The sequence below is a fragment of the Micromys minutus genome (genome assembly GCF_963924665.1).
Source record: "Micromys minutus genome assembly, chromosome: 27".
NCBI lineage: Eukaryota > Metazoa > Chordata > Mammalia > Rodentia > Muridae > Micromys > Micromys minutus.
In genome coordinates, this window is record NC_137962.1 from 40,178,453 (window position 1) to 40,201,392 (window position 22,940).

Genomic DNA, 22,940 nt, shown 5'->3' on the forward strand with positions numbered 1-22,940 from the left:
TGCCACACATTGGCCTATAATGCATCTTGAGAGACATAGGGTTTACCCTGATTCACAGCTCAGGGTATAGCCCATCATGACAGGGAAGTCAAGGCAGGAGCTTGAAGTGGCTGGCTATGTCACACCACAAGCAAGAAAGAGAGAGGAATGGATGTGTATGTGATGGTGCTCAGCTTGATTCCTCAATTTTACCCAGCCCAGGAAATGATGGTCTCACCCACAATTAAGATGATTCTTTCCACATCATTTTGTCAGGGGTCCACCAGAACGGTCAGGTACTGAGGTGGGGCATAGATAGGTGGACCAGAGGCTGATGACTTCTGGCCCTTAACTTTCTTTTACTGTTCTGGGGAATAGAATCTGAAGGCTTCTGACAGTTGACTCCTGCTGATAGCAGTTGGTGATTAGAAAAAGAAGTGTAATTAGTTGGGTTCTTTACTCTTTAACTCAGGAGCCTCTCACTGGCCAAAGAGAGGCTAGGAGCTCACTAACTCTTTGTGAGTCAGAGAAAATGGAAAATGAAAAAGAGAAAGTCATACATATGCACACATACCTGTTTCCTCAATTCACAAGTACATATGCATACTTATATACATGCATATATACCTACATAAGCTTATATGTACATACACATAGAGATATAAACGTTTGGGGGATGGAGCATAGCCCAACAGCCACACTTTATTTTTTTTCTCTCAGCCTTTTAATACCTTCTTAGACAAAAGTTCTTCATGAAATCACCTCCCAGCTAAAATGTTACAAAAGGGGGGAGTTACAGAGGGATGTCAATACTAAGTTCAAAGCAGTGATTCATTCTGTAAGCTCATTATAAGTTCAAAGCAACAGTTTCATATGGCCTTGCTTTATCATAGTGCACACCTGTGGCTTCATTCTTGGACCTGACCTAGAATAAATGTTTTTCTTTGATCACAAATCTGTCCTAAGCCTATTTTTCTTCTTGGTGTAGTCTATGAAGGCTCATTGTATTCCTTATTATGTAGCTTTTGCTTACATTCTATTCTTGATTCTAACTTTATTACATCTTCCTGGCAAAAACAACTAAAACCAGTTTCTTAAACTTTCTTCCTAAGATTACTTGAATCAAATCAGGAATTCTATAAAGTCATCAATACATCTGAACAGCATTATTATATGAAAGCACATCTTCATATTGATCTGCAGGAAATTTTCCCCATAGTGTGGGATGATGCCCAGGATTCATTAGGCTCTGTAATAGTTGCAATAAAAGCAGATCAGCTTGGAGAAGCAATCCTGGGATGAAGTCGTTGGGGTTCGTGCCTCTCAGAGGGCACCCACTGGAGCCATTCAAAATGTGGGTCATCTCTAGAAAACTCCCTTGCCATAACCTTTCCTACGGCTCAAGCCATCAGTTGACATAAGAGAACCCCTTGCATTCCCAGAGACCCATCTTCCAGACTGTTGTAGATTCTCAAGTTGACTTTTTTGGCAGTTACTTGCTATGTCTAAGAGAACACAGGTCCCCCGTCTGTGATTCATCCCAGTTAAACCGCTTGGATTCATGAGCGTCCCCTCCTGCCTCATTCAAAAAGAACACGCTGGATTTAGAGAGTTGAACTTCACCCCAAGAGTGCTTCTTCTGTAGATTAAGCACTGTCTTGTTAGACCCTAACCTGCTGACAGAGCCATCATGATTTTTTTTTCCATCACACAACGTGTCCACACATTAGTAAGGCTATAAACTAATTACTGGGCATTAATTCAGGGCTGGGAAATGAATCACAGAGTCTCTTGTCGATTTAGCATTGAGAATCCAGGAAGGGAAGATGGGGTACCTCCCAAGAAGGGCCCAGAGTACATGCCTGTCCTTCAGAGGGACCCAAGCACCACAAGCTCACTGGCTCCAGGCGCCCCCTTTGGGATGGCAGTCTGGAGAAAGTAACTGTTCTCACAATGAAGCTGATGAGATTTTAATAGTTGGACAGATGGCCTGAGGGGGAGGGGGGACAAAAGGAAGAACTGCAAAGAGAGAGAGAGAAAGAGAGAGACTTGCATAGCTTCCCCTCAATTAAAGCGAGTGAGAGCCACCTCCCGTGCTGGGAAGAGGCATCACTGTCACCAGCATTGTCAATTTGGATGTCTTCGTTTTAATAACTGCATGATTTAGCATCAATTATAAACTAGGGCAGTAGTCACAAACAAATCAGAGGTTAGAAATGCCCACTGGCTTCCTGTACAATTGCTGTTATTTTCATACCATTTGTTTTTCTAGTTAATAGTCACCACACACTTACGTTGGTGTCCTTATGTATGCAATTCAATTTATACCTATCTTCCCAAGGTCACTGGGCTCCAGTGTCCCACCTCTAAGATGGCAGCATTTCTAAAAATCTAGATCAAGAAACCTGGGGGAAATGGGAAAATACAAATAAAAGGAAGGTTTCAGAGGGAAGGAAAGGCAGAAAAAAATGTGTTAAATTTTATCTTATTACATCTCATAAGTAGAAGTGAAACTGAGTTTGAAATATCCTCTGTCCACTTCCCCATCTCCAGCAGAGACTCTCTGGGCCCCACGTCTTCCCCAGACATGAGCCAAACTGTAGGAACTGCCCCATGTATTGGGACATGAACTGTCTCAGCGCATTCTTGAAATGTTTAAAAGTCATCCAATTGCAGGGGAATTCTGCCTCTTTCCTTGCCTGTGTCACAGTTCCAGGACCCAATTGTCAACTTCTCTCCATGGCCAAGCGTGGGAAAGATGGGTGGAGAGGAGTCAGGGAGTGGCCCCAGGAGCGGGAAGCTAGCTGTGGTATCCACCCATCAAAGAACAGATGGAACCTGTAGGGAGGTGGGGTCCAAAATAACATCCCCCACAAGCCTAAGATTGTCAGAGAGGCACACCATTTCCTTCTCCCCTCCCTACCCTTCACACTGACTGGGTCACTTAGATCTGTGAGCTACCCCTCCTCCATCATTCATCAAGAAAAATATGGACTTGGGGTATTGAACTTTACCCCTAAGGATGCTTAATGTGGGCCCTGGGAATAAATCCAAGTTCCTTGTCTGAGCAGCAGTGAGTAGCCAACAAGAGGGTGTGAGACACTTCCCAGAATCCTTTGTCCTTTCAGGGAACTGGTGAATCCCAGTGCCCTGGCTCCAGGTGCACATTTGGGATGATGTGCGGAGACAAGCAGGCGCTCAGTGGGCATTCACCTAACACGGGCTGGGCTCCAAGGGACAAATGCAAAGACCATATTCCACTGGGTCCTTAGCCACACTGGATGGTGGAATTCCCACTGATTGGATGAGAAAGGCAAGGCCCACAAATGCTGGGTGATGTTAGCACGGTGTCTCTCTCATCTGAGGAGGGGAATCGTCAGGGGGACCGGGTATTAAACACTGGTCCACAGATTGACTCCCAGCCCAGATGTCAGAGTTTGATCAAAAGCAAACAGAAGCAGTGGGTAAGGCCAGGGGTGTGTCCTGAAGGGAAGTCCCGCAGTCCGTGGGCTTGATTCCTTTACTGCCTGAAAGCTGAGGGAACTGCGCAGCTGCGTCTGTGACAGACGCACATCGGTCTCCATTCACTATTGACTTGGATGGACACGTGGTCTGGAGTCCAGAGAAAGGCTCCTGGCTTCGGCTGGCCTCCGCCATGCCGTTTCTAACAAGCAGGGTCTTCGCGTCTTGCTGGGCCGTTGGAAGTGTGCTACAGGTCATCAGAGGACATAGGGTCAGGGCAGCCTCCAGGGAGGTAGAGGAGTGAGAGGAAGCAAGGGAAGAGGACAGAGGATGAAGGGGAAGAGAGTTTGCACAGCTAGCATAGACATAAAGGAAACATAGAAACGGGAAAAGCAAGGGAGCTGAGGTGGGCTCACTTGGCAGAGCGCTTGCCTAACAAGCACAAAGCCCTGGGTTTGGTCCCCAGGGTCACCAAGAAACTGGACATGCTGGTCTGTACAGATCTTTAATCCCATCTCTTCAGCGGTGGAAGCAAGAGGATTATGTGTGAGTCTAGCCTGGGATACATGGGACTTTGTCTCAAAAAGAAAATGAAGTAAATAGGGGATAAATGTTCTGTTTTTTCCATCCTTGCTCTTTTTGAAGACTTCATTCATGAGTAAAGGGGGTGGTGTCAGCGGTGAGCTGAGGTCGCTCCATTGTAGTTGTGATGAACGTTGGTGCCTCTGAGTGTGATGATGGTGATCTGAGTGTGATGTTGGTGATGAACATGGTGCCTCTGAGTGTGATGATGTGATCTGAGTGTGATGATGGTGATCTGAGTGTGATGTTGGTGATGAACATGGTGCCTCTGAGTGTGATGATGGTGATCTGAGTGTGATGATGGTGATCTGAGTGTGATGTTGGTGATGAACATGGTGCCTCTGAGTGTGATGATGGTGATCTGAGTGTGATGATGGTGATCTGAGTGTGATGTTGGTGATGAACATGGTGCCTCTGAGTGTGATGATGGTGATCTGAGTGTGATGATGGTGATCTGAGTGTGATGTTGGTGATGAACATGGTGCCTCTGAGTGTGATGATGGTGATCTGAGTGTGATGATGGTGATCTGAGTGTGATGATGGTGATCTGAGTGTGATGATGGTGATGAACATGGTGCCTCTGAGTGTGTTAATTTGTCACGATAGGATGATGACTGGGATGAAAGCCAAGGTGAAGAAGGCCGTGATGGCTTCCACAAGAACTACGTCATCATAACAATGGACACTCAGGATAAATCTTTGCCGTATCCATGGGTTCTCCTGAACAGCAGCTCTATCTAACCTAGTCCCCCCCAGCAGCTCTATCTAACCTAACCCCCCCAGCAGCTCTATCTAACCTAGTCCCCCCACCCCCAAGCACCACCTGGACAGGTGAGAAGGGGACCGACCACCTCTCTGTCTACATCATCCACGAAGACACTCACAGGGGGAGGGAACAGGAAGAAGACGAGAGGAACACCACAAGGTCCCTTGGGTGTCCCCTCTGCCGGTCCCCACGGCTCTGTACTTACCTGCTTAAGTCAGTTCCCAAAGTGACAATGCTTAACAACCCATCGGGGAGCTTTCCTAACTGTGGGTAAATTAAATGTTTTTGTGATGATTGACGTGTTTACTTAATGAGAAGGCCATGGAGAGCCGTCTTGGATCACCTCTTAAAGGGTCCTACTGATGTGAGGGCAGGAGAAGCCACTCTGGGTGGGGTAGCTGAGCTCCCAACCCGTCACCTTTCAACATAACTAATCACAGATCATTTTTGATTTAAGGGGAAAATGCAAGTGCTGACAGATAGGCAGCCAACAAGATGATTTCTTTAAAAATAACCTAATAACGGAATGGCAGTCGAAGGCATGGGCAGCTGCACGGTTTCCTGTGGCCATGGCAGGTGCGGCGGTAATTGCCTGCGCGGGGCCGAGCTGCGAACTGTAATTGGGAACGCTGGCGTTGCGCGTGGCCTTGACATTTTAGCGGTGACCTGCCAGGCATGTCCTTGGGAAGAGCCTGTGTGGTGAGGCCCAGGGTGGGAGCAGGACTGGAGTACCGAGGGATTTGGGTCAGATCCCTGGGAGCACACTTGAGACAGAGGAGGCTGTGCCAAAGTGGAGCTGGGCCTTCCCGGTGCTGGAGAAGGGGAGTGGCCTCGGGGAGGAAGAATGCTGGTCCAGCTCCAGCCCGTGTGGGGAAAACGGGAAGGAACAGGTGTGATGTGGAGCCCGCGGGTAGAAGCGGGGTTGGGGCTGTAGCGTGAGAGCTGGGGCCGGGGGGTGACGGCATGTGCGTGGGGAAGGATGGAGGCGAATTGGGTCATGTCTTTGTGAAAATGGTGAGAGAATTGGGTCAGAACTGTGGGGGAGAAGGCTTGAGAATTGGGCCGAGTCTTTGGATAGAAGGGGAAGTGGGTCAAATGTGAACGTGCGTGGAAGAGGGTGGGAAAGGTGACATGGAAAGTGTGCTGGCTCCCTCCTATCAGACGGGCCGAGGAGACAGGAGCTTGGATCGGCAGCCTGGAGAGAGAACGAACCAGGAGGTTCCGGCCACTTCCTCCTGACTCCATTGATGTGCTGACCCCACTCATGGGTCATTAGGTTAAAGTAACCTTGCTCACTCCTACCCAAAATCACATCATGGTCAGCCACTGCCAAGTACTGCTCAGTCTTCAGCCAACCCACATTTGGATTTGGGGAAGGCAAACTTCCAGAACTTTCTGTGGCCTTATTTGGTCTAGGACATCAAGTCTGTTGCAGTCCCTTTACCCTCAGCTCCCATCGTATTTGCATGTTCATGACTCTCCTCCCTCCAGCTGTTGGCATCGGTACCCGACTCGTAGCCGCAGAACACGCTGTGTCAATAAAGCTGAGTAACACATTGATTTTAGCGGCTTCCAAACTGGCTTTGTTCAAATCCGAGCAGTCACAGAGCAGTCAGACCATAACACTTAAAATGACGCTTAAAAGAAACGAGCTTTTATTAATCAGCTCAACTCCTATTGGCTGCCTGACTGAATAGAACTATTCTCCGAGCAAAGGGAGAACGTTCAATTCACAGCTTGGCTGTGGCACTCCTCAGAGGCATTGTCAAGTACATAGACCTGGGTTACAAGTGAACGGTGGCAGCAGCGTGGGGAGGCCCGTGCCTGCATATGTTTTTTTTTTTTCCTGGCATTTCAACTTCACGTGTAACACATGTGGGTCAAGTGAGTTTCTAAGAAAACATACCCTCACTGCCCTTGGTTTCCTTGGGGATCCATGTATGGAGCTGCGCTACCTCTAATCGGATCAGGGCACATTGATTAAATCTGCATCTCAGCTTCTAAGGACTGTCTTGATTGATGAACATCGTGATGATGAGAGAGATCAAGTTGTAATAGGCTTGTGTGGTTATGCAGACTGGTCTGACTTACCCCCTAGAAAGATACTCACCAAGACAGGATAAGGATGGAAAATTATACATTTTTTTCCTGTGGGCCTCAGAGAACAGGATGCTGGAAATACAGTGTGTCCTCTCCTCTGGATTGTGTTTGGTGGCGTTCCGGAATCACAGGGATGCTAAGTGGACATTCAGATCGTTTGGCTCTGACTGTTCTTGACTTCGAAGGGTCTTGTAGACTCTGCGAGCCTCCTCCAGAGAAGTACAGAGAGAGAGGAGTGACTTAAAAGAAATGTTTTCCTCTGTGATTCAAATCAAACCTATGTTTTCTTCAGCGAACTTATTTTGAGTCATCCATTATAGTTTTGCCTCTGAAGCAGAGGCCGTTTGCTACAGTGAGACGTTAGCAACACTGAAGTCAGTCTCTTTGTGATTTTATAGACACACACACACAACACACACACACACACACACACACACACACACTTGAGACCTCACAGCCATGCACACACACAGGTCACACATATGTGCATACACATAACACACACAGAGGCACATTTGCACACACTTTTGTACATGTACACACACATACACACACTTTTAGCAGCTACAGAGATAGCTCCATCAAGCCACACAAGGGAAATGAAGTTCCTGCCATTTTTTTTCCAGAGTATTCACTAAGATTTGTCTAGCAGATGTTCCCCAGCAGTGAGTTAGGGTCCAGGAAATAGGACCAGATACGAAGCAGAGAATCTAGGCTAGAAGCTTTCTGCGTCTTCCAGGTCTGAGCATTGTGACTTTGGCTAAGGCTCTTACTCTCAGCTTCCTTTTCATCTTCTGTAAGAGAGAAGAGGTAGCTAATGCCTGTCTCCGAAGCTAGCCACAGCTTACAAAGCCCATCCTGCCAGCCAGTGCAGACCACACCCCCTCACAGTTCCAAGTGGAACTAAGGCACCTAACTACACTCCTGGCCTGTGCTTCTCGGGGGGCTAGAGTTGGAGTTTGCTCCAGCCTTAGAAGAGTGGCTTAGTTTAGAGCCTAAATGTCACTCATTTGCAAAATGAATGATATTACCATTTCAATGAGAGCTTGGGGGGGGGGCGATATCTTCCTAGGATAACCTGGTACCAGTTTGTGTGTGACAGGTGGCAGACACCACTCCTCTCCTAAAGAGGGGTCCTTAGTCCCAGCCAGAGCATCTCTTCTACCACCACAAAGTCCAGGTTCATCATGGGCAGAGGAAGGGTAGGAAGTGTGTGGCCATTGCTCTAGAAATGGCAACTCCCATCAAGCACTGGGGAGAGAAGTCAGTTAAGTGCTTGCCTCCCATATCTGAGCACCTGACCTTGGTCTCCAGAACCTCAGAGCCAAGCATGGTAGCACACACTAGTGATCCCAGCACTGAGGAGGGACAGAGAGCCATATTTCTGAGGCTTACTAACCAGCCTGCCTGCTATATTTTTGAAGCTCTAAGCTAGTGAGAGATCCTGTCTCAAAATTTAAAAAGTGCATGGTGTCTGAGGAATAACACCCAAAATTGTCCTTTGGCCTATACACACACACCACACACACATACACACACGTCAGGACAGCTCATAGACCATAGGCAACCTTCTTAAGAGAGAGTATAGAGGAGCCTGCTCTTTGAAGGTTGGAGTAAGACTCCACCATGATCTCTGGTGTCTCCTGAGCCAGGAAACCACCAACTTTGAGACACAACCCTTCCCCCTCTGTCCCTACAGCTCTGAGTGGCAGGGCCATCCCTCCGCTCTTACAGTCACTAGGAAGAGCAGGCGTTACAGCAGCCCTGCTGTTAGGGGTAGGAAGAATGGTCAACGCAGCCTTTCTTTTCTCCCTCCTTCTCATTATGGAAACAGTCAGGGCCAGGAGACAGGAGTGAGTCACAGCGTAGGGAGCTGAGAGATGAGCCTTTCGGAGCCCACACACTGCTTAGGCAGGCCAGGCTTTTAACTGGCAGGTCAGCAAAGCCCAGCAGGCCTCACGGTGTCTGATGAGATACAACTCTTGGGTCCATTGTCCATACAGTAAGACACGCCATCCTGGAAGCAGCTAACATTGCTTACCAGACAAGAGCCATGGATGGAATTCACCCCCTCCCTGGACTCTCAGAGCTGAACAAATGAACGCAGCCTCTGTTTAGGGGTACTGAAAGATGAGTATGAGGGTTGCTATCTGTTGGTTAATTGGCCATCTCATAAGCCACCTGGCCATCCTCTCTCCAACCCTGAGAAGAAAAGGCCCCACGTTGTGCTTAGGAGTCATATGCTGTCCTAAGTGACTTATTTGGGTCATGTCACTTTGACCTTCAAAGCAGCCCTGGGAAGCAGGTACTGTCTCAAAATTGATTTTATAATGAAGGAACTGAGACTCAGAGAGATCAATTCACCTGGTCAAGGCCACACAGCCAAGTAGCAGAAAGCAGGGACTGGGGTGTAGCTTATCACTCTCTCCGGCCTCCATTACGCTCTTCCCTGAAGCACAGTACAGAAGCCAGGATCTCTGTCTCAGGAAGCAACCCAGCTCTTGTGGTGGGATACACTAGGCCTCAGTTTCCCCATCTGGAAAATGAGGCTTTGGAGCAATCCTCATCATGAGCACAGTTTTAGGATTAAATGAGTTCAGTCACAGCCTATGCTTTGAAGTGGGATCCAGGAGAGATTCAGTCACTTAATTCCTGTGCTCACCCTCCTGGATGGTCACTGCCCCCTCTGCTCAGAAGCCAGCCTGGATATGAGGTCACCACATGGTATCATCAGCCAGGACCAAGGTCATCCCTCAGGGGGAAGCTACAGTGCAGGCTCTCGGGCCAAGCATGCTCATTCCCAGGTCAGAGAATAGACAGTTATTCTGTACCCATCCAAAATCGTGTGCAACAGTGAAATGTCTAAGAGCCAAATGACCAAGTGGCCCTGTCCTTCCTCACTCCTCGGATGCTTTTCTAGTCCCTGATGTCAACTCTCCAACAGGCCCAGGTACTTTGACTTCCAGACGTGACATGTGGTTTTCTCTGCAAACTGTACAGTGCTCTGCTCGGGAGAGGAAGTAATACAGAGGCTGGAACGTGTGGAGAAAGAGGATGAAGTGTGCATGTGCTTGTGTGTATGTGGGTGTGCATGTGTGCTCAACCGTATTTCCATTCCATTCAACAGGTAACACACCTGCCACCTCTACCCAGCTTCACCAACCTGCTTCACCATGACAAGGTGAACCACAAGGGACAACAGGCTTGAGCTCACCATCCCTCTCTTGCCCTGGTCTAAGAATCTGTCACACCTCTGTCACCTGTCACTTGTAACTGCCTTTCATTTCCCCTCTTTGATGCCCTTTGTTGAAGTTGTCATTGACATGTCTCTGTCTTCCTTCCGTCCCATTCCTAACCTCTCAGCCGCAGAAGAGCACTTCTCTCTTCAAAAGGGCAGGTCACTTTGTTCTGTATCTGAAAGCCTGGAAGAAACCAGGTCCCCTGTTGATAGCAGAAAATCTGGGTCCTTGATAGGCCTGTGAAACTGGTGGACCCTTATCTTAGAGACCGACAAGGCCAGGCTCCCTGTAGACACGAGGGTCAGACATGCAACTTAGAACTCATGTTCCTCCATGTGTCCCAGAAAACACAGCCAGCCCTAGGCTTTGGACAACAGGGAGGTTTGACTGTCCCTTGAACTGACCATTGGTGAGTCAGTGCTCTGGAGAAGACAACAGCCAGAGCTGGGGGATGGCTCAGTGGGTTAAGTGGAAGACATTTTACTCCACAGCCAATGTGAAAGCCAAGCACAGAGAAATGCCCCTGTGAGTCCAGCTCCGCTAGATAGACAGGGCCAGTGAGATGGCTCAGGGGGTAAGGTGCGTGTGGCCAAGCCTGGCAGCCTGGATTTGATCTCCAGTATCCACATGACAGAAGGTGAAAACAGACTCCTGAAAGTCTACGCACTGCAACATGCAAAGTCTAAGTGCACTGCAATGTTCTCTCTCTCTCTCTCTCTCTCTCTCTCTCTCTCTCTCTCTCTCTCTCTCTCTCTCTCCCTCTCTCTCTGATTTTAAATTTAAAAAGAAGTTAAGTGAAGAGCAAAGAGCAATAAAAGGCCTCTAATGTTTTCTCCAAACCTGCACCTGAACCATCCTAACTCCACAAATGTGTGTGTGTGTGAGAGATGGAGGGATGGAGGGATGGAGGGAGGGAGGGAGGGAGGGAGGGAGGGAAGGAGCCTGGGGAGGAACTTGAGCCTCACTCTGATGCTTGGTGAAGTCTAAGCCTGTAATCACCCGTCAGTCACAACCTCCATCAAGCAGGTGCCACGTGGAAGCCATAGGCCCTGAACAGGGCTATGAATTATTTAAACCAATCAGCTGTCAATGAGGGAACTGTTCTAGGGTCAAACCCAAGGGGAACACAGAGCAGCCTTTTTCAGCCTTCTTAGAGATTGTCAGATTAATTTTTACTTATTTATTTCTGACCTTACAGAAAACGTATTACCACAAGGTCAAAACATTTCTCTCCATATATAATTTTAGAACTTCAGAAATAGAGAGGCAGAGACTAGTTGAGTAAAGACTGTAGATGTGGGCCTGGCCTGTAATTCTGGCTGCCCTGCCTGCCCTACGGGCAGACAGCTTAAGCACTAGAGTTAAGAGTTTATCAGGGTCCCCGTGGAGCAGCAGGCACGGGAAGCTGCTCTGAGTTGGTGTTCATACAGCAAAACACAGGCAAAGACTGGGACCAAAGCAAACTTCACTATCCTGTTCCCAAAACAGCCAATATTTTCTCCACGTGTGTCTCTTCCTCTCCTTCCCGTTCATCCACCCCCAACTTCCTTTTTCTTTCCTTCCTTAACTCAATCTCCAGGGATTCACTATATAACCCAGGCTAGCCTAAAATTAACTATGTAGCCAAGGCTGGCCTCAAACTTACAGTAACCCTCCTGCCCCTGCCTCTGCTTGCTGGGATTCTAAGGGTGCACCACCAAACCCAGTTTGTAAATCATCATTTTCCTAACAGCCCAATGAGACTGCCAATCTATACAGATAACAGCTTTTAAAAAGCTCCCCAACACAGCCAGCTCTGCAGAAGATGCTACAGTGATGCCAATACTTAGATTCTGCCACGTTAGCAAACTGACAGTGTTGTTTGTTTAATGAGGTGGGACTGCAGAGCCTTGGGCTTTGAAAGATGGGTCAGGCTGGCCTTGATGGTACAGGCCTGTAGTCCCAGTTACTTTGGAGGCTGAAGCAAGAAGATCACAAATTCAAGGTCTGCCTAGTGAGATCCTGCCTCAGAATAAAAAGCAGGGTTTGATTTTGTTTGGATTGGTTTTGCTTGATTTAGTTTGGCTTGGCTTGGTTCGGTTTGGTTTAGATTGGATTGGTGTTTTAAGGCACACGATGGTTGTGTGGCTTTGGAAATAGCTCCGTAAATATGAGTGCTTTGGGCACAGTGTGAGGACCTGAGTTCATATCCTCAGACCGTATGCAAAAAGCCAGGCACAGCTGTAACAGTAATCCCAACATTGTGGGGCTCGGAGGTCAACAGGCTGATGGGGCTTACTGACCACCAGCCTAGGGGATAACTGGTGAGAGACCCTGTCTCAAGGGATTAAGAACAATAGAGGAAGACATTTAACATGTCCATCTGTCCCCCGCACATGTGTGCATACCTGAAGCACACACAGGCTCTTTCCATAGCTGCTGCTCAGCCAGCATCCAGGGGTAGCCACAGGATGCATAATGGTTGATAAGGTTTTGCTGTGAGTGGTTTGGGTGAATGAAGGCTGTAAAGAGACGTTTGCAGTTAGTTAACATTCTTAGCAGCTTGGTCAGGGAGAGAGAAGGGAGACTGGATCCCTACTCCAAACTGCAGTCTAAATGTGGGAAGAAAAGCAAAAAAGTAATCTCATGCACACACACACACACACACACACACACACACACACATGCATGCATGTGTGTGCACATGTACGAGCATGCACAGACCCATGCATGAGCATTCCTGAGCACACAACCATTGGATAGCCAAACACTGGTTAGGACTCTTGAGTACAAAGTAAGTGAGAATTTTCTGGCATAGACCTCAGCACATCTTCAAGGAGTAGACCTGAAGCTATCTGGGGGAGAAGAGAGGATGGTGTCTAGTTTTGTGTGCTAACTTCACTGAGCAAAGGGATACCTACATCACTGGTAACAACTGTGTCTGTGTGTGTGTGCATGCACTTGCGTTCACTAGAGTGTGTTTCTAAGAGATTGCATTTGAATCACTGAGCTCAGGTTTATCAGTGGTGGGTGGGCACCATTCACCAACCTATAGATGGACCAAAAGAAGAAAAGACTGAGGCCTGTTTCCTTGCACTCCTTGGTATAGTGGGCACACCCACTGTCCTGCTTTCACTGTGTTGCTGAAACAAAGACCTTGACCAAAGCAACTAAGGGGAAGGGAGAGCTCATTTGTCTTAGACTTCCAGGCCCTGGTCTATCTCTGGGAGGAGTTGGGGAATGTGCAGGCTGGCTTGCTGGCTTGCTCGCTCACTGAGAGCCTCATGCTCAGCCAGCTTTCTCCCACTTTAAAGACTTATTTTAGCATTTCTACATCATGTATTTAGCTGTCTGTCTTTTGTGTATGCATCTGTGCGTTACATGTGTGCCTGGCACCCACAGGAGCCAGAGAAGACATCAGAACCTCTAGAATTGGAATTACAGATGGTTGTCAGCCAGCATGTGGGTGCTGGGAACTGAACCTGGATCCTCAGCAAAAATAAATGCTTCTATCCACTAAGATATCTCTCTCCCAGCCCTTTGCTATCTTCCCTAAACAGCCCAGAATCATGTGCCCTGGTTGGTACAACCCACAGTGAGATAGACACTCCTGTATCGATTAACTATGAAGACTCTCCCACAGACATCCTAACCTAGGCGGTTCGCCAGCTCAGACTGCTCTAAGATGACTCTGAGCTGTGTTGAGTTGACCATCAAAGCTAAGCAGAGGGTTCATCTTCTCCTTGGACATAAGAGCTGCTGATGCTTGGATCTTTGGACTCAGAACAAGGCTTGAGCTGCCAGCCCTCTGTTAAGCTCAGACCCAGCTGTACCCCTGACATTTCTCAATCCACCAAGCTGACCAACCATGTCCATGCAGATGGATAGCTGAGGATTATTCAACCTACCCAATTCCTCTTCCTTTCTCCCTCCCTCTCCCTCCTCCCTCTTCCTCTTTCCTTCCCCCCTGCCCCCCTCTTCCTCCTTCAGTTCCCTACCCTCTCTCCCTCCCTCTCTTCCCTTTTCTTCCCTCCCTCACTACTCCTGCCCTCTCTCCATCCCTCTCTTCCTTTTTTCTCCCTTCTGCTTTTTCTCCTCCCTCCCCTTGCTCTCTCTCCCTCACTCACTCATCCCCCCAGCTTTTTATCCTCCTCCTGCCTTCTCTCCGTCTCATTGGCTCTGCTCCTCTGAAGAACCTTAACACAGCTAAGCAAGTGTTCAGGAAGAGGACAGATCCTTGCACCTCCTGGGAGCTTGGGGCTGTCCTGGGAATTCACCCACTGCACATGCCCAAGACCAAGCAGCAAAAGGAAGGAGAGGGACTATGCAGGGGGTGGGGGAGGGGCCCATAGCTACAGAAGAAGTGGGCCTGGTGCCCTCATCTCTGAGTTGAGACAGTAGTATGACCCTATCCACCTCAGAACTATGGGGAGATCTAAGGAGTCCATGTAGGTTAAAGGCTCAGAGCAACATTCGCAGGAGGCAAGGGCAAGGCTGCCTTGCTGTTTGATGGTGGTTAATATCCTGGAGGAGCTCGGGCAGAGACGTAACAGTGCGGACGAACTGTTTCAGGAAGCCAAGTCTAACAGAGCAAAAAAACCAAGATAATTACCAGATATTTAGGCCAGAAGAGAACTGATTAGCATAGCTCTGAGAGGCACACTCAGCGACACCCAGTGACCTGATTTCTCAAAGGAGAAATACAAACTCTTGCTCTATCCTTCCTGCTCCCAGAACAGGGAGAAGGCAGAGACCAGAGTGGCCCTCCATTGGCTGTCTGAGGGCCTCTGCCCAGGAGAGAAACAACATCCAGAATTGGGCACAACTTGGGAGACATGAGAGGCCTTCGGGCCAGGGCGTTCCTGTTTGCTTTTGTTTAGATTTAAGAAGCAAGATGTTTCTAGATGTCCAGGCTTGCTTCAAACTCCCAGCCTCACACCATCTTCCTTCCTAGGCCTCCCAAGTAGTTGAGACAGTAAGTACCACCGTGCCCAGCAAATGCTCTCCTTTTCTGAGTCCAAATCCATTGGGCAGCCATGGGCTGAGGCTCTATTCTAATCATCAAGTTGGCCTGGGGATGTAGTTACGAAGGCTTGGGCATGAGCCGTCACCATCAAATGTGGTCAGGTCGGTCAGAGAAGCTGCTCAAGGTAAGCGTGAGTGGATAGGAGTACACGCTAGCAAGGGCCGGGATGGCGGCACTAGGAAAGGAGGAGGAATCTCGAACCTACAAAGGCTGGGAAGGGTCTCTCCAAGATGAGACTGAGTCTTGAGTGCGAATCCATGTTGGGTCTGGGACTGGGAAGGGAAGGCGGCTTTAGAGGAAGAAACATGGCCACACCCAGAAGGGAAGGGACCGTGGACACTGGGTCCATCAGGAGCACAGAGAGTAACAGAGAGCCGGGAAATAGAAGGGGAGAGATCCAACAATGCCTTGAGAGCCAGGCTACAAGTGTGGCTGCCACGGAGGGCGAGGAAGAGCCTCCGCCCACATACATCTGGGGGAAGGTTTCCATATGTATTTTATCGTGATAAGCTACAGAGGATGTAGAATTTGCCACTCAAAGCATTTCTTGAGTTCTGGAAATGGCCAGGGGGTTGAGATTTTTTCGGTGCTGTGAGATGCGGTCAGTGGTGTTAAATGTGCTCAGTTCTATCAGATATGGTCATGTGCAACCGTCCCTACCAACCACCTCTGGAATGACTGCCGTCTTGTAAAACTGAAACCCTGTGCCCATTAAACACCTGTTCCAGGGCCCCGTCTTCTCCAGCCTTGGCCACGCCCATTCTATTTTCTCTCTGAGATCACATATAAACCGAACCACAAATCATCTCTGAGCTCTGCCTGTCTATGCTGCAGTTTCTGAAACGGGGTGCCGACCCTTTACCCCATGGCAGTACCCGTGAAAGAATTCCCTCTGTCTTCAAGATGAATTCTATTTCATGGGATAGATATACTACATACAGCCACCAAGGGATGTGTGGGCTGATCTGGGTTTTAGCTATAAGCAAAAATGTACAAATAGCTTTTGCCCCTTCCATTCTTCTGACTATGCACCCAGAAGTGTAATTGTGAGTTGTGTGTCATTCTATTTTTAACTTTTGGAGTGACACCCATAACATCTCCACAATGATGACACCATTTCATCTCTTATTCTCGGCGTACACGGTTCCAGTTTCCCCACCTCCTGCCACCACAGTTTATTCAGGTTTCTTAAAAGCAGCCACACTGATGGGTGAGGTGTCTTCTCACTGGGAGTCAGACTTACACCTCAGATTAGAGCAACCAAGCATCTCCCTTTGTATGTGTGGCTGTTTCTTCTGGGGAGATGCTGATTTTAGTTCTTTGCTCATCTCTAAACCGAGAAGTGTGTGTGTGTGTGTGTGTGTGTGTGTGTGTGTGTGTGTGTGCGTGTGTGTGTGCATGTTCATGTGTATATGTGTATATTATATATATATGTATATATGTATGTGTGTATATGTTCATACATGTTTATGTGATATGTATATGCATATGTGCACATGCATGTTTGTGTGCATGTATGTATGCTTGTATTTATATCTGTAACTGTGTATTCACATATGTGTGCATGTGATAATGTATAGATATGTATGTATGGACATGTAAGCATGTATATATACAAGTGTATGTATACATTCACGTGCATATACATATATACATGCACATATACATACTTACATGCACACACATACATATATACATTCTCACATGCACACATATATGTGAATGCACACACATATGAATATATATACATGCATTCACATATGTAGTAGAACCACATACATATGGATGCGCATGTGTGTATATGTGAGCATATATGTATGTATGTATAGATGAGTATGGGTGTGGGTACATGTATTGTGTACATGTGTTGTATGCATGTGTGTGCATATACTCGTGTGCCCATGTGCTCACTTGTGGAATTTAGAAAGGACACTGCATGAGAAGACCCACAGATGTGACAGTGAGGGAATGTGTGCCTAAAAACCTCAAGGCTCTGGGTTCGGTCCTCAGCACTAGGAAACATTCTGCAGTAAGAGCAACAGCTCTCATCTGTTGAACATACCAGCACCATGTGAGCTCTGGGTGCACTGGCTCCTCAGTCACAACCCGGTGAGTTCTGAGTGTCTCATCACTCAGATGAGGGCATGAGTATGCAGCCTACAAAGGACACACAGCACAGAAGTGGGCTATTGGGGGATGGGGACAAGTAGAGGACTTCTAAAGAAGTGACGAGGTACAGGAAGTAAACTCAAGTGACCATCCACACGCCCCTGCCTCCTGCCACCCCCACCTTCCTTCCCTTAAGGAGCCTTTCCCATGAGCCTCCCCATGTCCTGACATCCTCCTACAAAGATCTCCACCAGCTCCCGGGCGCCCCCTGACCTTCTGAGGGTCCTGACTCCAGGTCTCCCACCTCTCTAGTCAGAGCTGAATGTTGATCAGAAACTCTGTTTCCAGGCTTAGTCTCTCTACGCCTCGGCTTTAAAACACGTGCCCCCCAACACTGAATGCTCTGCCTTGACATTTTCCTTCCTTGCTCTGTAAACATTAGGAGCGGGTACTGGTAGAAGACGCCCCCTTTATCCTGCTCCAGTCTAGCAAACATAATAGAATTAGCCAAGGCCTTTCGTGAGCACACCCCAGCTGCCTCCCCTTTCTCCTCTGCCAGCCTGCCCAGCTCAGGTCTGTCAGGAGGCTTCGTGGAGAGCCAGAAAGCCAGCCCAGAACAGAAGTTAAATCCTGGTCAGTCCACAGCCCAGCGGGAGACCTGGATGGGCTGATCTCTCTGAAGCTGTGTGATCTGTGCCAGGGAGGGAGAGGGCGTGCGACATCTACATCCCCAGAATTAAGATTGCATTCTGATATGGCTCTAGTGACATTAACCCTGTCCAGGGCCTGGCACCCAGAGAAACACCAAGTAGGAGATCAATACACACTTTTCAATGAATGCCTAGATTAATGAATAAATGAATGAATGAATGAATGAATGCGTGGATGGATCAGTGAATGCTTTGGTGGATGAATGAATGAATGCACACATCTCTATTTCTTGGCTCCTTGTGTATATGTGACCCTGACCCTTCTTGGCCCCTCCTTCCTTACTCTCCCCAGCTCACCCTGCCAGCTATGGTGTGTGAGGCCCTTGGAATAACATCAAGTTCCAGATTTTTTTTCCAGCCACTATCAAACGAAGTTTAATATAGGCAGGCTTAAGCGGCTTTTGGCTAGATGGGTCAGAAGAGAGCTGAAATACCTGGAAACAAACGGTCAAGGAAGCTGCCATTCTTTAATGAATTCAGGTGTGGCCCTATAGGCAGAATGTCTGCTTGTCCCTGCCACTAACAGCCTAGTTCCTTCTGAACCTCTTCAGGGCATTGGTGCCCTTGGTTGAAAGCCAGGCCATGTGACCGAGCCCTGTGTCCTGAATTCCCCTGTCTTCCAGCCCCCTACAGATGGGAGCCGGCTTAGGACTGCCTTGTTCTTACCCAGGACACAGCAGGTCCCCATGACGCGGCCCTGTTCAACTCTGAACAGTACCAGGCAGTCATCTGAGGCACCCGAGGATGCTGAGAACCGGGAGCCATGCGAGCTCTTTGGATGTCTGCTTCCCACAGCTTGCGGGAGAGGCCCCCTCGAGACACATTAATAAAGATTAAAGGTCTCTTCTCGTCCCTGTGATCTTCGCCATGTCAAAGGGAAAGAGTCGCTTTTCTAGCTTTTCTATGCTGTTTATTAATATTACAGTTTGCTCTAGAAAGGAAAAGCTTCAGGTGCCCGGAGAAGACGGCCTTTGGAGGGCTGTCACTTCCGTGTGCTCTCATCAGCTCATCCCGAGTTGCTGCGCAGCAGCCACCAGGACGCACTGACCCAGAGTCTGGGCGGGAAAAGAGGTGGTTCTCTCCCCGAGCACCCCTCGGCATACACCAAAGGCCATTCAGCTTGGGAGATCTGGAGCTATCTTGGTTCCCAAAACAGTGTGGTCTGTCAGGTTGGTCGGGGAAAGACACCTGCCCATCTGCACTGTGTCCGCTGAGCATACTGTCAATGGCAGATGCTGGGTTGGGCACATGAGATGATGGGTAGGAGTGCCCTCTCACGGGGCTTCTGCTCCTAGCGAAACGGGGCTATAAATCCTAGGGACAGGAATCTGTTGGCTTTGTGTGTCCCCAATTTTCCTTTCTCCCTTTCAATGGTAATTGTTTCTAGCAATGCATTATGAGGGCTCAGGACCAGCTCAACCACTCTCTAGACGGCACAGGGCCCTGGGGACACAGAGCTATGTACATCAAGGTCCTGTAAAACAGAAATGCATGACCGATGCCCTAGGGAGAGCAGAAAGCTTAGGACTTATCTGGGTTTGAATTCAAGCTCTCTAGGCATGGGAATTGTCTGCAAAGGCCTCACCCCAGTGCCCCGAACAAAGACACAGTCATTTTCTACATGCTACTGACCGGGAAAAATGCCAGATGCTAAGGTTTCAGGCCAGAGGGTGCCCACTCCTGGTACCCAGGAGAGAAGGCATCCTGAAGGAGGAAGAGACAATTATCCTGGTACATTTAGAGAATGATTTGAGTGTGTGAGGTCTGAGCCAGGGAAGAAAGCAGGAGTTGGGGGCAGGGAGTGATGGAACAAGGAATGGGTATGTGAATGAGGCCCAGCCTCACAAATAACTCCATTATCCCCATCCTCCGGGTGGAGAAACTGAGGCTTAGACAAGTTAAGGATCTTGCCAAGATCCCAAAGGATCAGGGTAGAAAAGTAGCTTGTATTTACTCAGTGTGTGCCCAAACTCGTCAGGCTGCCTGACCATCAGCTTGAGGTGGTGGGGAATAATCATGTGGCAGGACCAGCTCCTCTCACAGCCATAAGACTGTTATCCTTGGGGGTAATGTGCTGACAGGCAGTAGAGCCAACTACAAATCTCTGCCTTCTACCTGGGATGCATGGTCCATGACAAAGCATGCCTGTGATAATACACCAGAGAGGAAGAGGGATGTCCTTCATAGCACTTGTTCACAGGGATGGAACTGTATGCCACAGCCTCTGGAAGCCCACAGAGCGCCTCCTAAAACCTTTGAAGGAGGCTCAGTGATCAGCCCCATTCACAGGCAGGACAGCAGACCTGAGGACCGCTGGTGTGTTCCCAAGTACTCTGTTCAGATGTGGCAGAGTTGGGCAGCCAGTCCACCCCTCCCCCCTCTTTGCCAAAAGAATAGGTAATAAGCCTCTATCTCAAACATGCCCAGAGAGCCCAGTGTCAGTCTGAAGAAGGGATAGGAGAGCTATGTCAATAAAGCCTCCAGAACCACTCAAACATTTGTCCCTGGCCCACACCATTTCCTGGCCCCAATGGAGGCACAGGAAGACATGGCCTCTGCTCTCTTTCAAGCATTAGGGAGTTGACATCACAGTAGCAGGGGACAGCAGGATAGGAATATATAGCCCACAGAAGGCCTGGGGCACACATCCAAGCACAAGCACACATCCCCCCCAAGCATCAAACACAGCAGCCACCACGTTTGTTTATCAAAGGCTCACCGTGCACCATGCTCTGTGCCAGGCACCCCAAGTCCATTCCCTCGAATCCCCCGATGGCCATGTGTTCATATTGCCTTTGTTTCCCAGATGGGGAAAGTGAGGCCAGGGAAAGCAAGTCATTTAACTCAAGTTCTTAAGAAATTAGACTTAATAGCAATAAAGAGCATGTACTCTTCCTTCAGAGGACCCAAGTTCACTTCCCAGGATTCATACTGAGTGGTTCATAACCACCTGCAATTTTAGCTCTAGAAGATCCAGCGCCCCTTTTCTGGACTCTGTAGCTACCTGCTCTCTCTCTCTCTCTCTCTCTCTCTCTCTCTGTCTCTCTCTCTCTTTCTCTCTCTCTCTCTCTCACACACACACACACACACACACACACACACACTTAAAAATTAAAAAAAGAATTTTTTTTATTAAGGGAAATAAACTAGACCACCAACGTCAGGATTTAGAAAGCCACCTGGAAGTGGGAGCTGGGTGGGTAGCCTAAGCGCCAGGAGGGACCTGGGGTTCCCAGACAGCTCCCTTCTGTATTATTTCCCAGCCCATACCTGAGAAGGCTGGACATACCCACCGTGGAGCATCTTTGGAGTAAACAGCAGTGAGCAAATTGGTCTCATGGCATTCCTACTGGGCTGGTTGCACACACACACACATGCACCCATGCACGCACTGTCCTCTCTCACCTAGCCAAAGAGAGACCCAGGCTGGCAAAGAAAGGAGGCCACCGAGCTGAAAGTAGCAACATCTCTGCTTGTGTAGGAACGTGTCTCCATGTGCTCGATTCCGCCTGAATCACACTGGCAAGGGTTCCAGGAGCAGCATGGAATTTCCTTGTGATTTTCCAAGACAGAAAGTGAGAATGGGCTGGAATGAAACCAGCAATGGGGAGCGTGGTACGGAAGTGTGACAGATGTCACTGCGTGCCGCGCCTCTCTCAGATGCGCTACCCATGGAAGTCTGGTCACGGGGCACCAACAGAGATGGCCTGCAGGCCAGGGTGCAAACTTTCTGTTTGATTTGGAAGGGACTTCACCAAATATTTGCCAAGTAGCCCCTGCATCGTGCCAACGAGCATTAGGAATAGATGACTCAGGCAGACCCTAACCTGCAGGAGCTCACAGCCTAGTGAGAGACAATGACGTAGAAACATGCAGCTCCATACAGAAAGCTAGCTACGTCTGGGTTGAGAGGTTAACCTGGGAGGCTGGGGCTTGTGCGGGGATGAAGAGCAGAGGCATGATGGGAGTGTCCCTGCCTGTTCCCAGAGGAGGCTGGGCCTTCAGACCAAACAGGGAGGTACCAGGCCACTGGGCCACTGTCCTCCTGCAGTTCCACTGGCAGGGAGCCAAGATGAGTGAGTCAGGCTCTTCCGGGGGCTGCTTACTCAGGCAGTCTGTGGCAAGAGGAGCTGCGCTGGGGGCCTCCTCTGGGGACAGCTGGGGAGGTGCATGGACAGACAGGGTATTCCATCTGCTCCTGAACCCCAGCAGTTGGTATCAGCTGGCGTTTGAGCCCAGATCTTTCTTACACCCAAAGCAACGTCCTTCTCAGCACACCAGCCTCTCCATGACCTGAGGGTGGCTTAGGGACCACACCCACCCAGTCCACTCCAGATGCTTTACTGAATCTGCAGTGGTAGAGAGCTCCTGCCTGGTTGCCTTAATGATGGACTAGAGGTCTGCGGACGGGCCCACACCCGTGCCCACTGGGACACAACCGTATGCCCAGACCATACTTTAGATCCCCAGGGCCCGAGCTTCATGCTGCTCTGCAGAGTGGGATGTGCACCCTCTTCTGGGAAGTCAGGTGTATGCTAGGTGAATGGGACACTGTCAGAGCCCCACTCTCCAACCCCACCAAGTTAGAACTCAGGTTGACTCCTGCAGTTCCCCGCCCTTCCCCCACATGGCGTTCCAATGGGAACAAGATGTGGTTCACTGCAAACCCCAAGAGAGCAGAAACAGTCTTGATTTGATCACTGTGGGCACATGGTGCTTGAGCAAGATTGGGAAAGGAACATGAGGAAGGAGAGAGGAAGGAAAGAAAGAAGGAGTGAGGAAGGATTAGAGGGAGGAAGGAAAGAAGAGAGGGAAGAAAGAAGAAAGAAAGGAAGGAAAGAAGCAAGCAAGGAAGGAAGAAAGAAAAAAAAATGCTCATGTGCCTGGCAGACCAGCATCTGAGCCCCAGCACAAAGCCCAGATGCCAGGAGCTGGTCTGCACACTGCCTATCCAACTTTCTGACCTTGATTTCCCTCTCTGGAAATTG

At 48.9% G+C, this 22,940-nt stretch overlaps 1 protein-coding gene across 1 annotated transcript in view; it reads left to right on the forward strand.

Annotated features, from left to right (window-relative positions):
• Window positions 1-22,940, forward strand: part of CACNG2 (calcium voltage-gated channel auxiliary subunit gamma 2) — a gene marked incomplete at both ends in the record, with an annotated part of 119,460 nt that overhangs the window by 17,297 nt on the left and 79,223 nt on the right. The window lies entirely within an intron of this gene.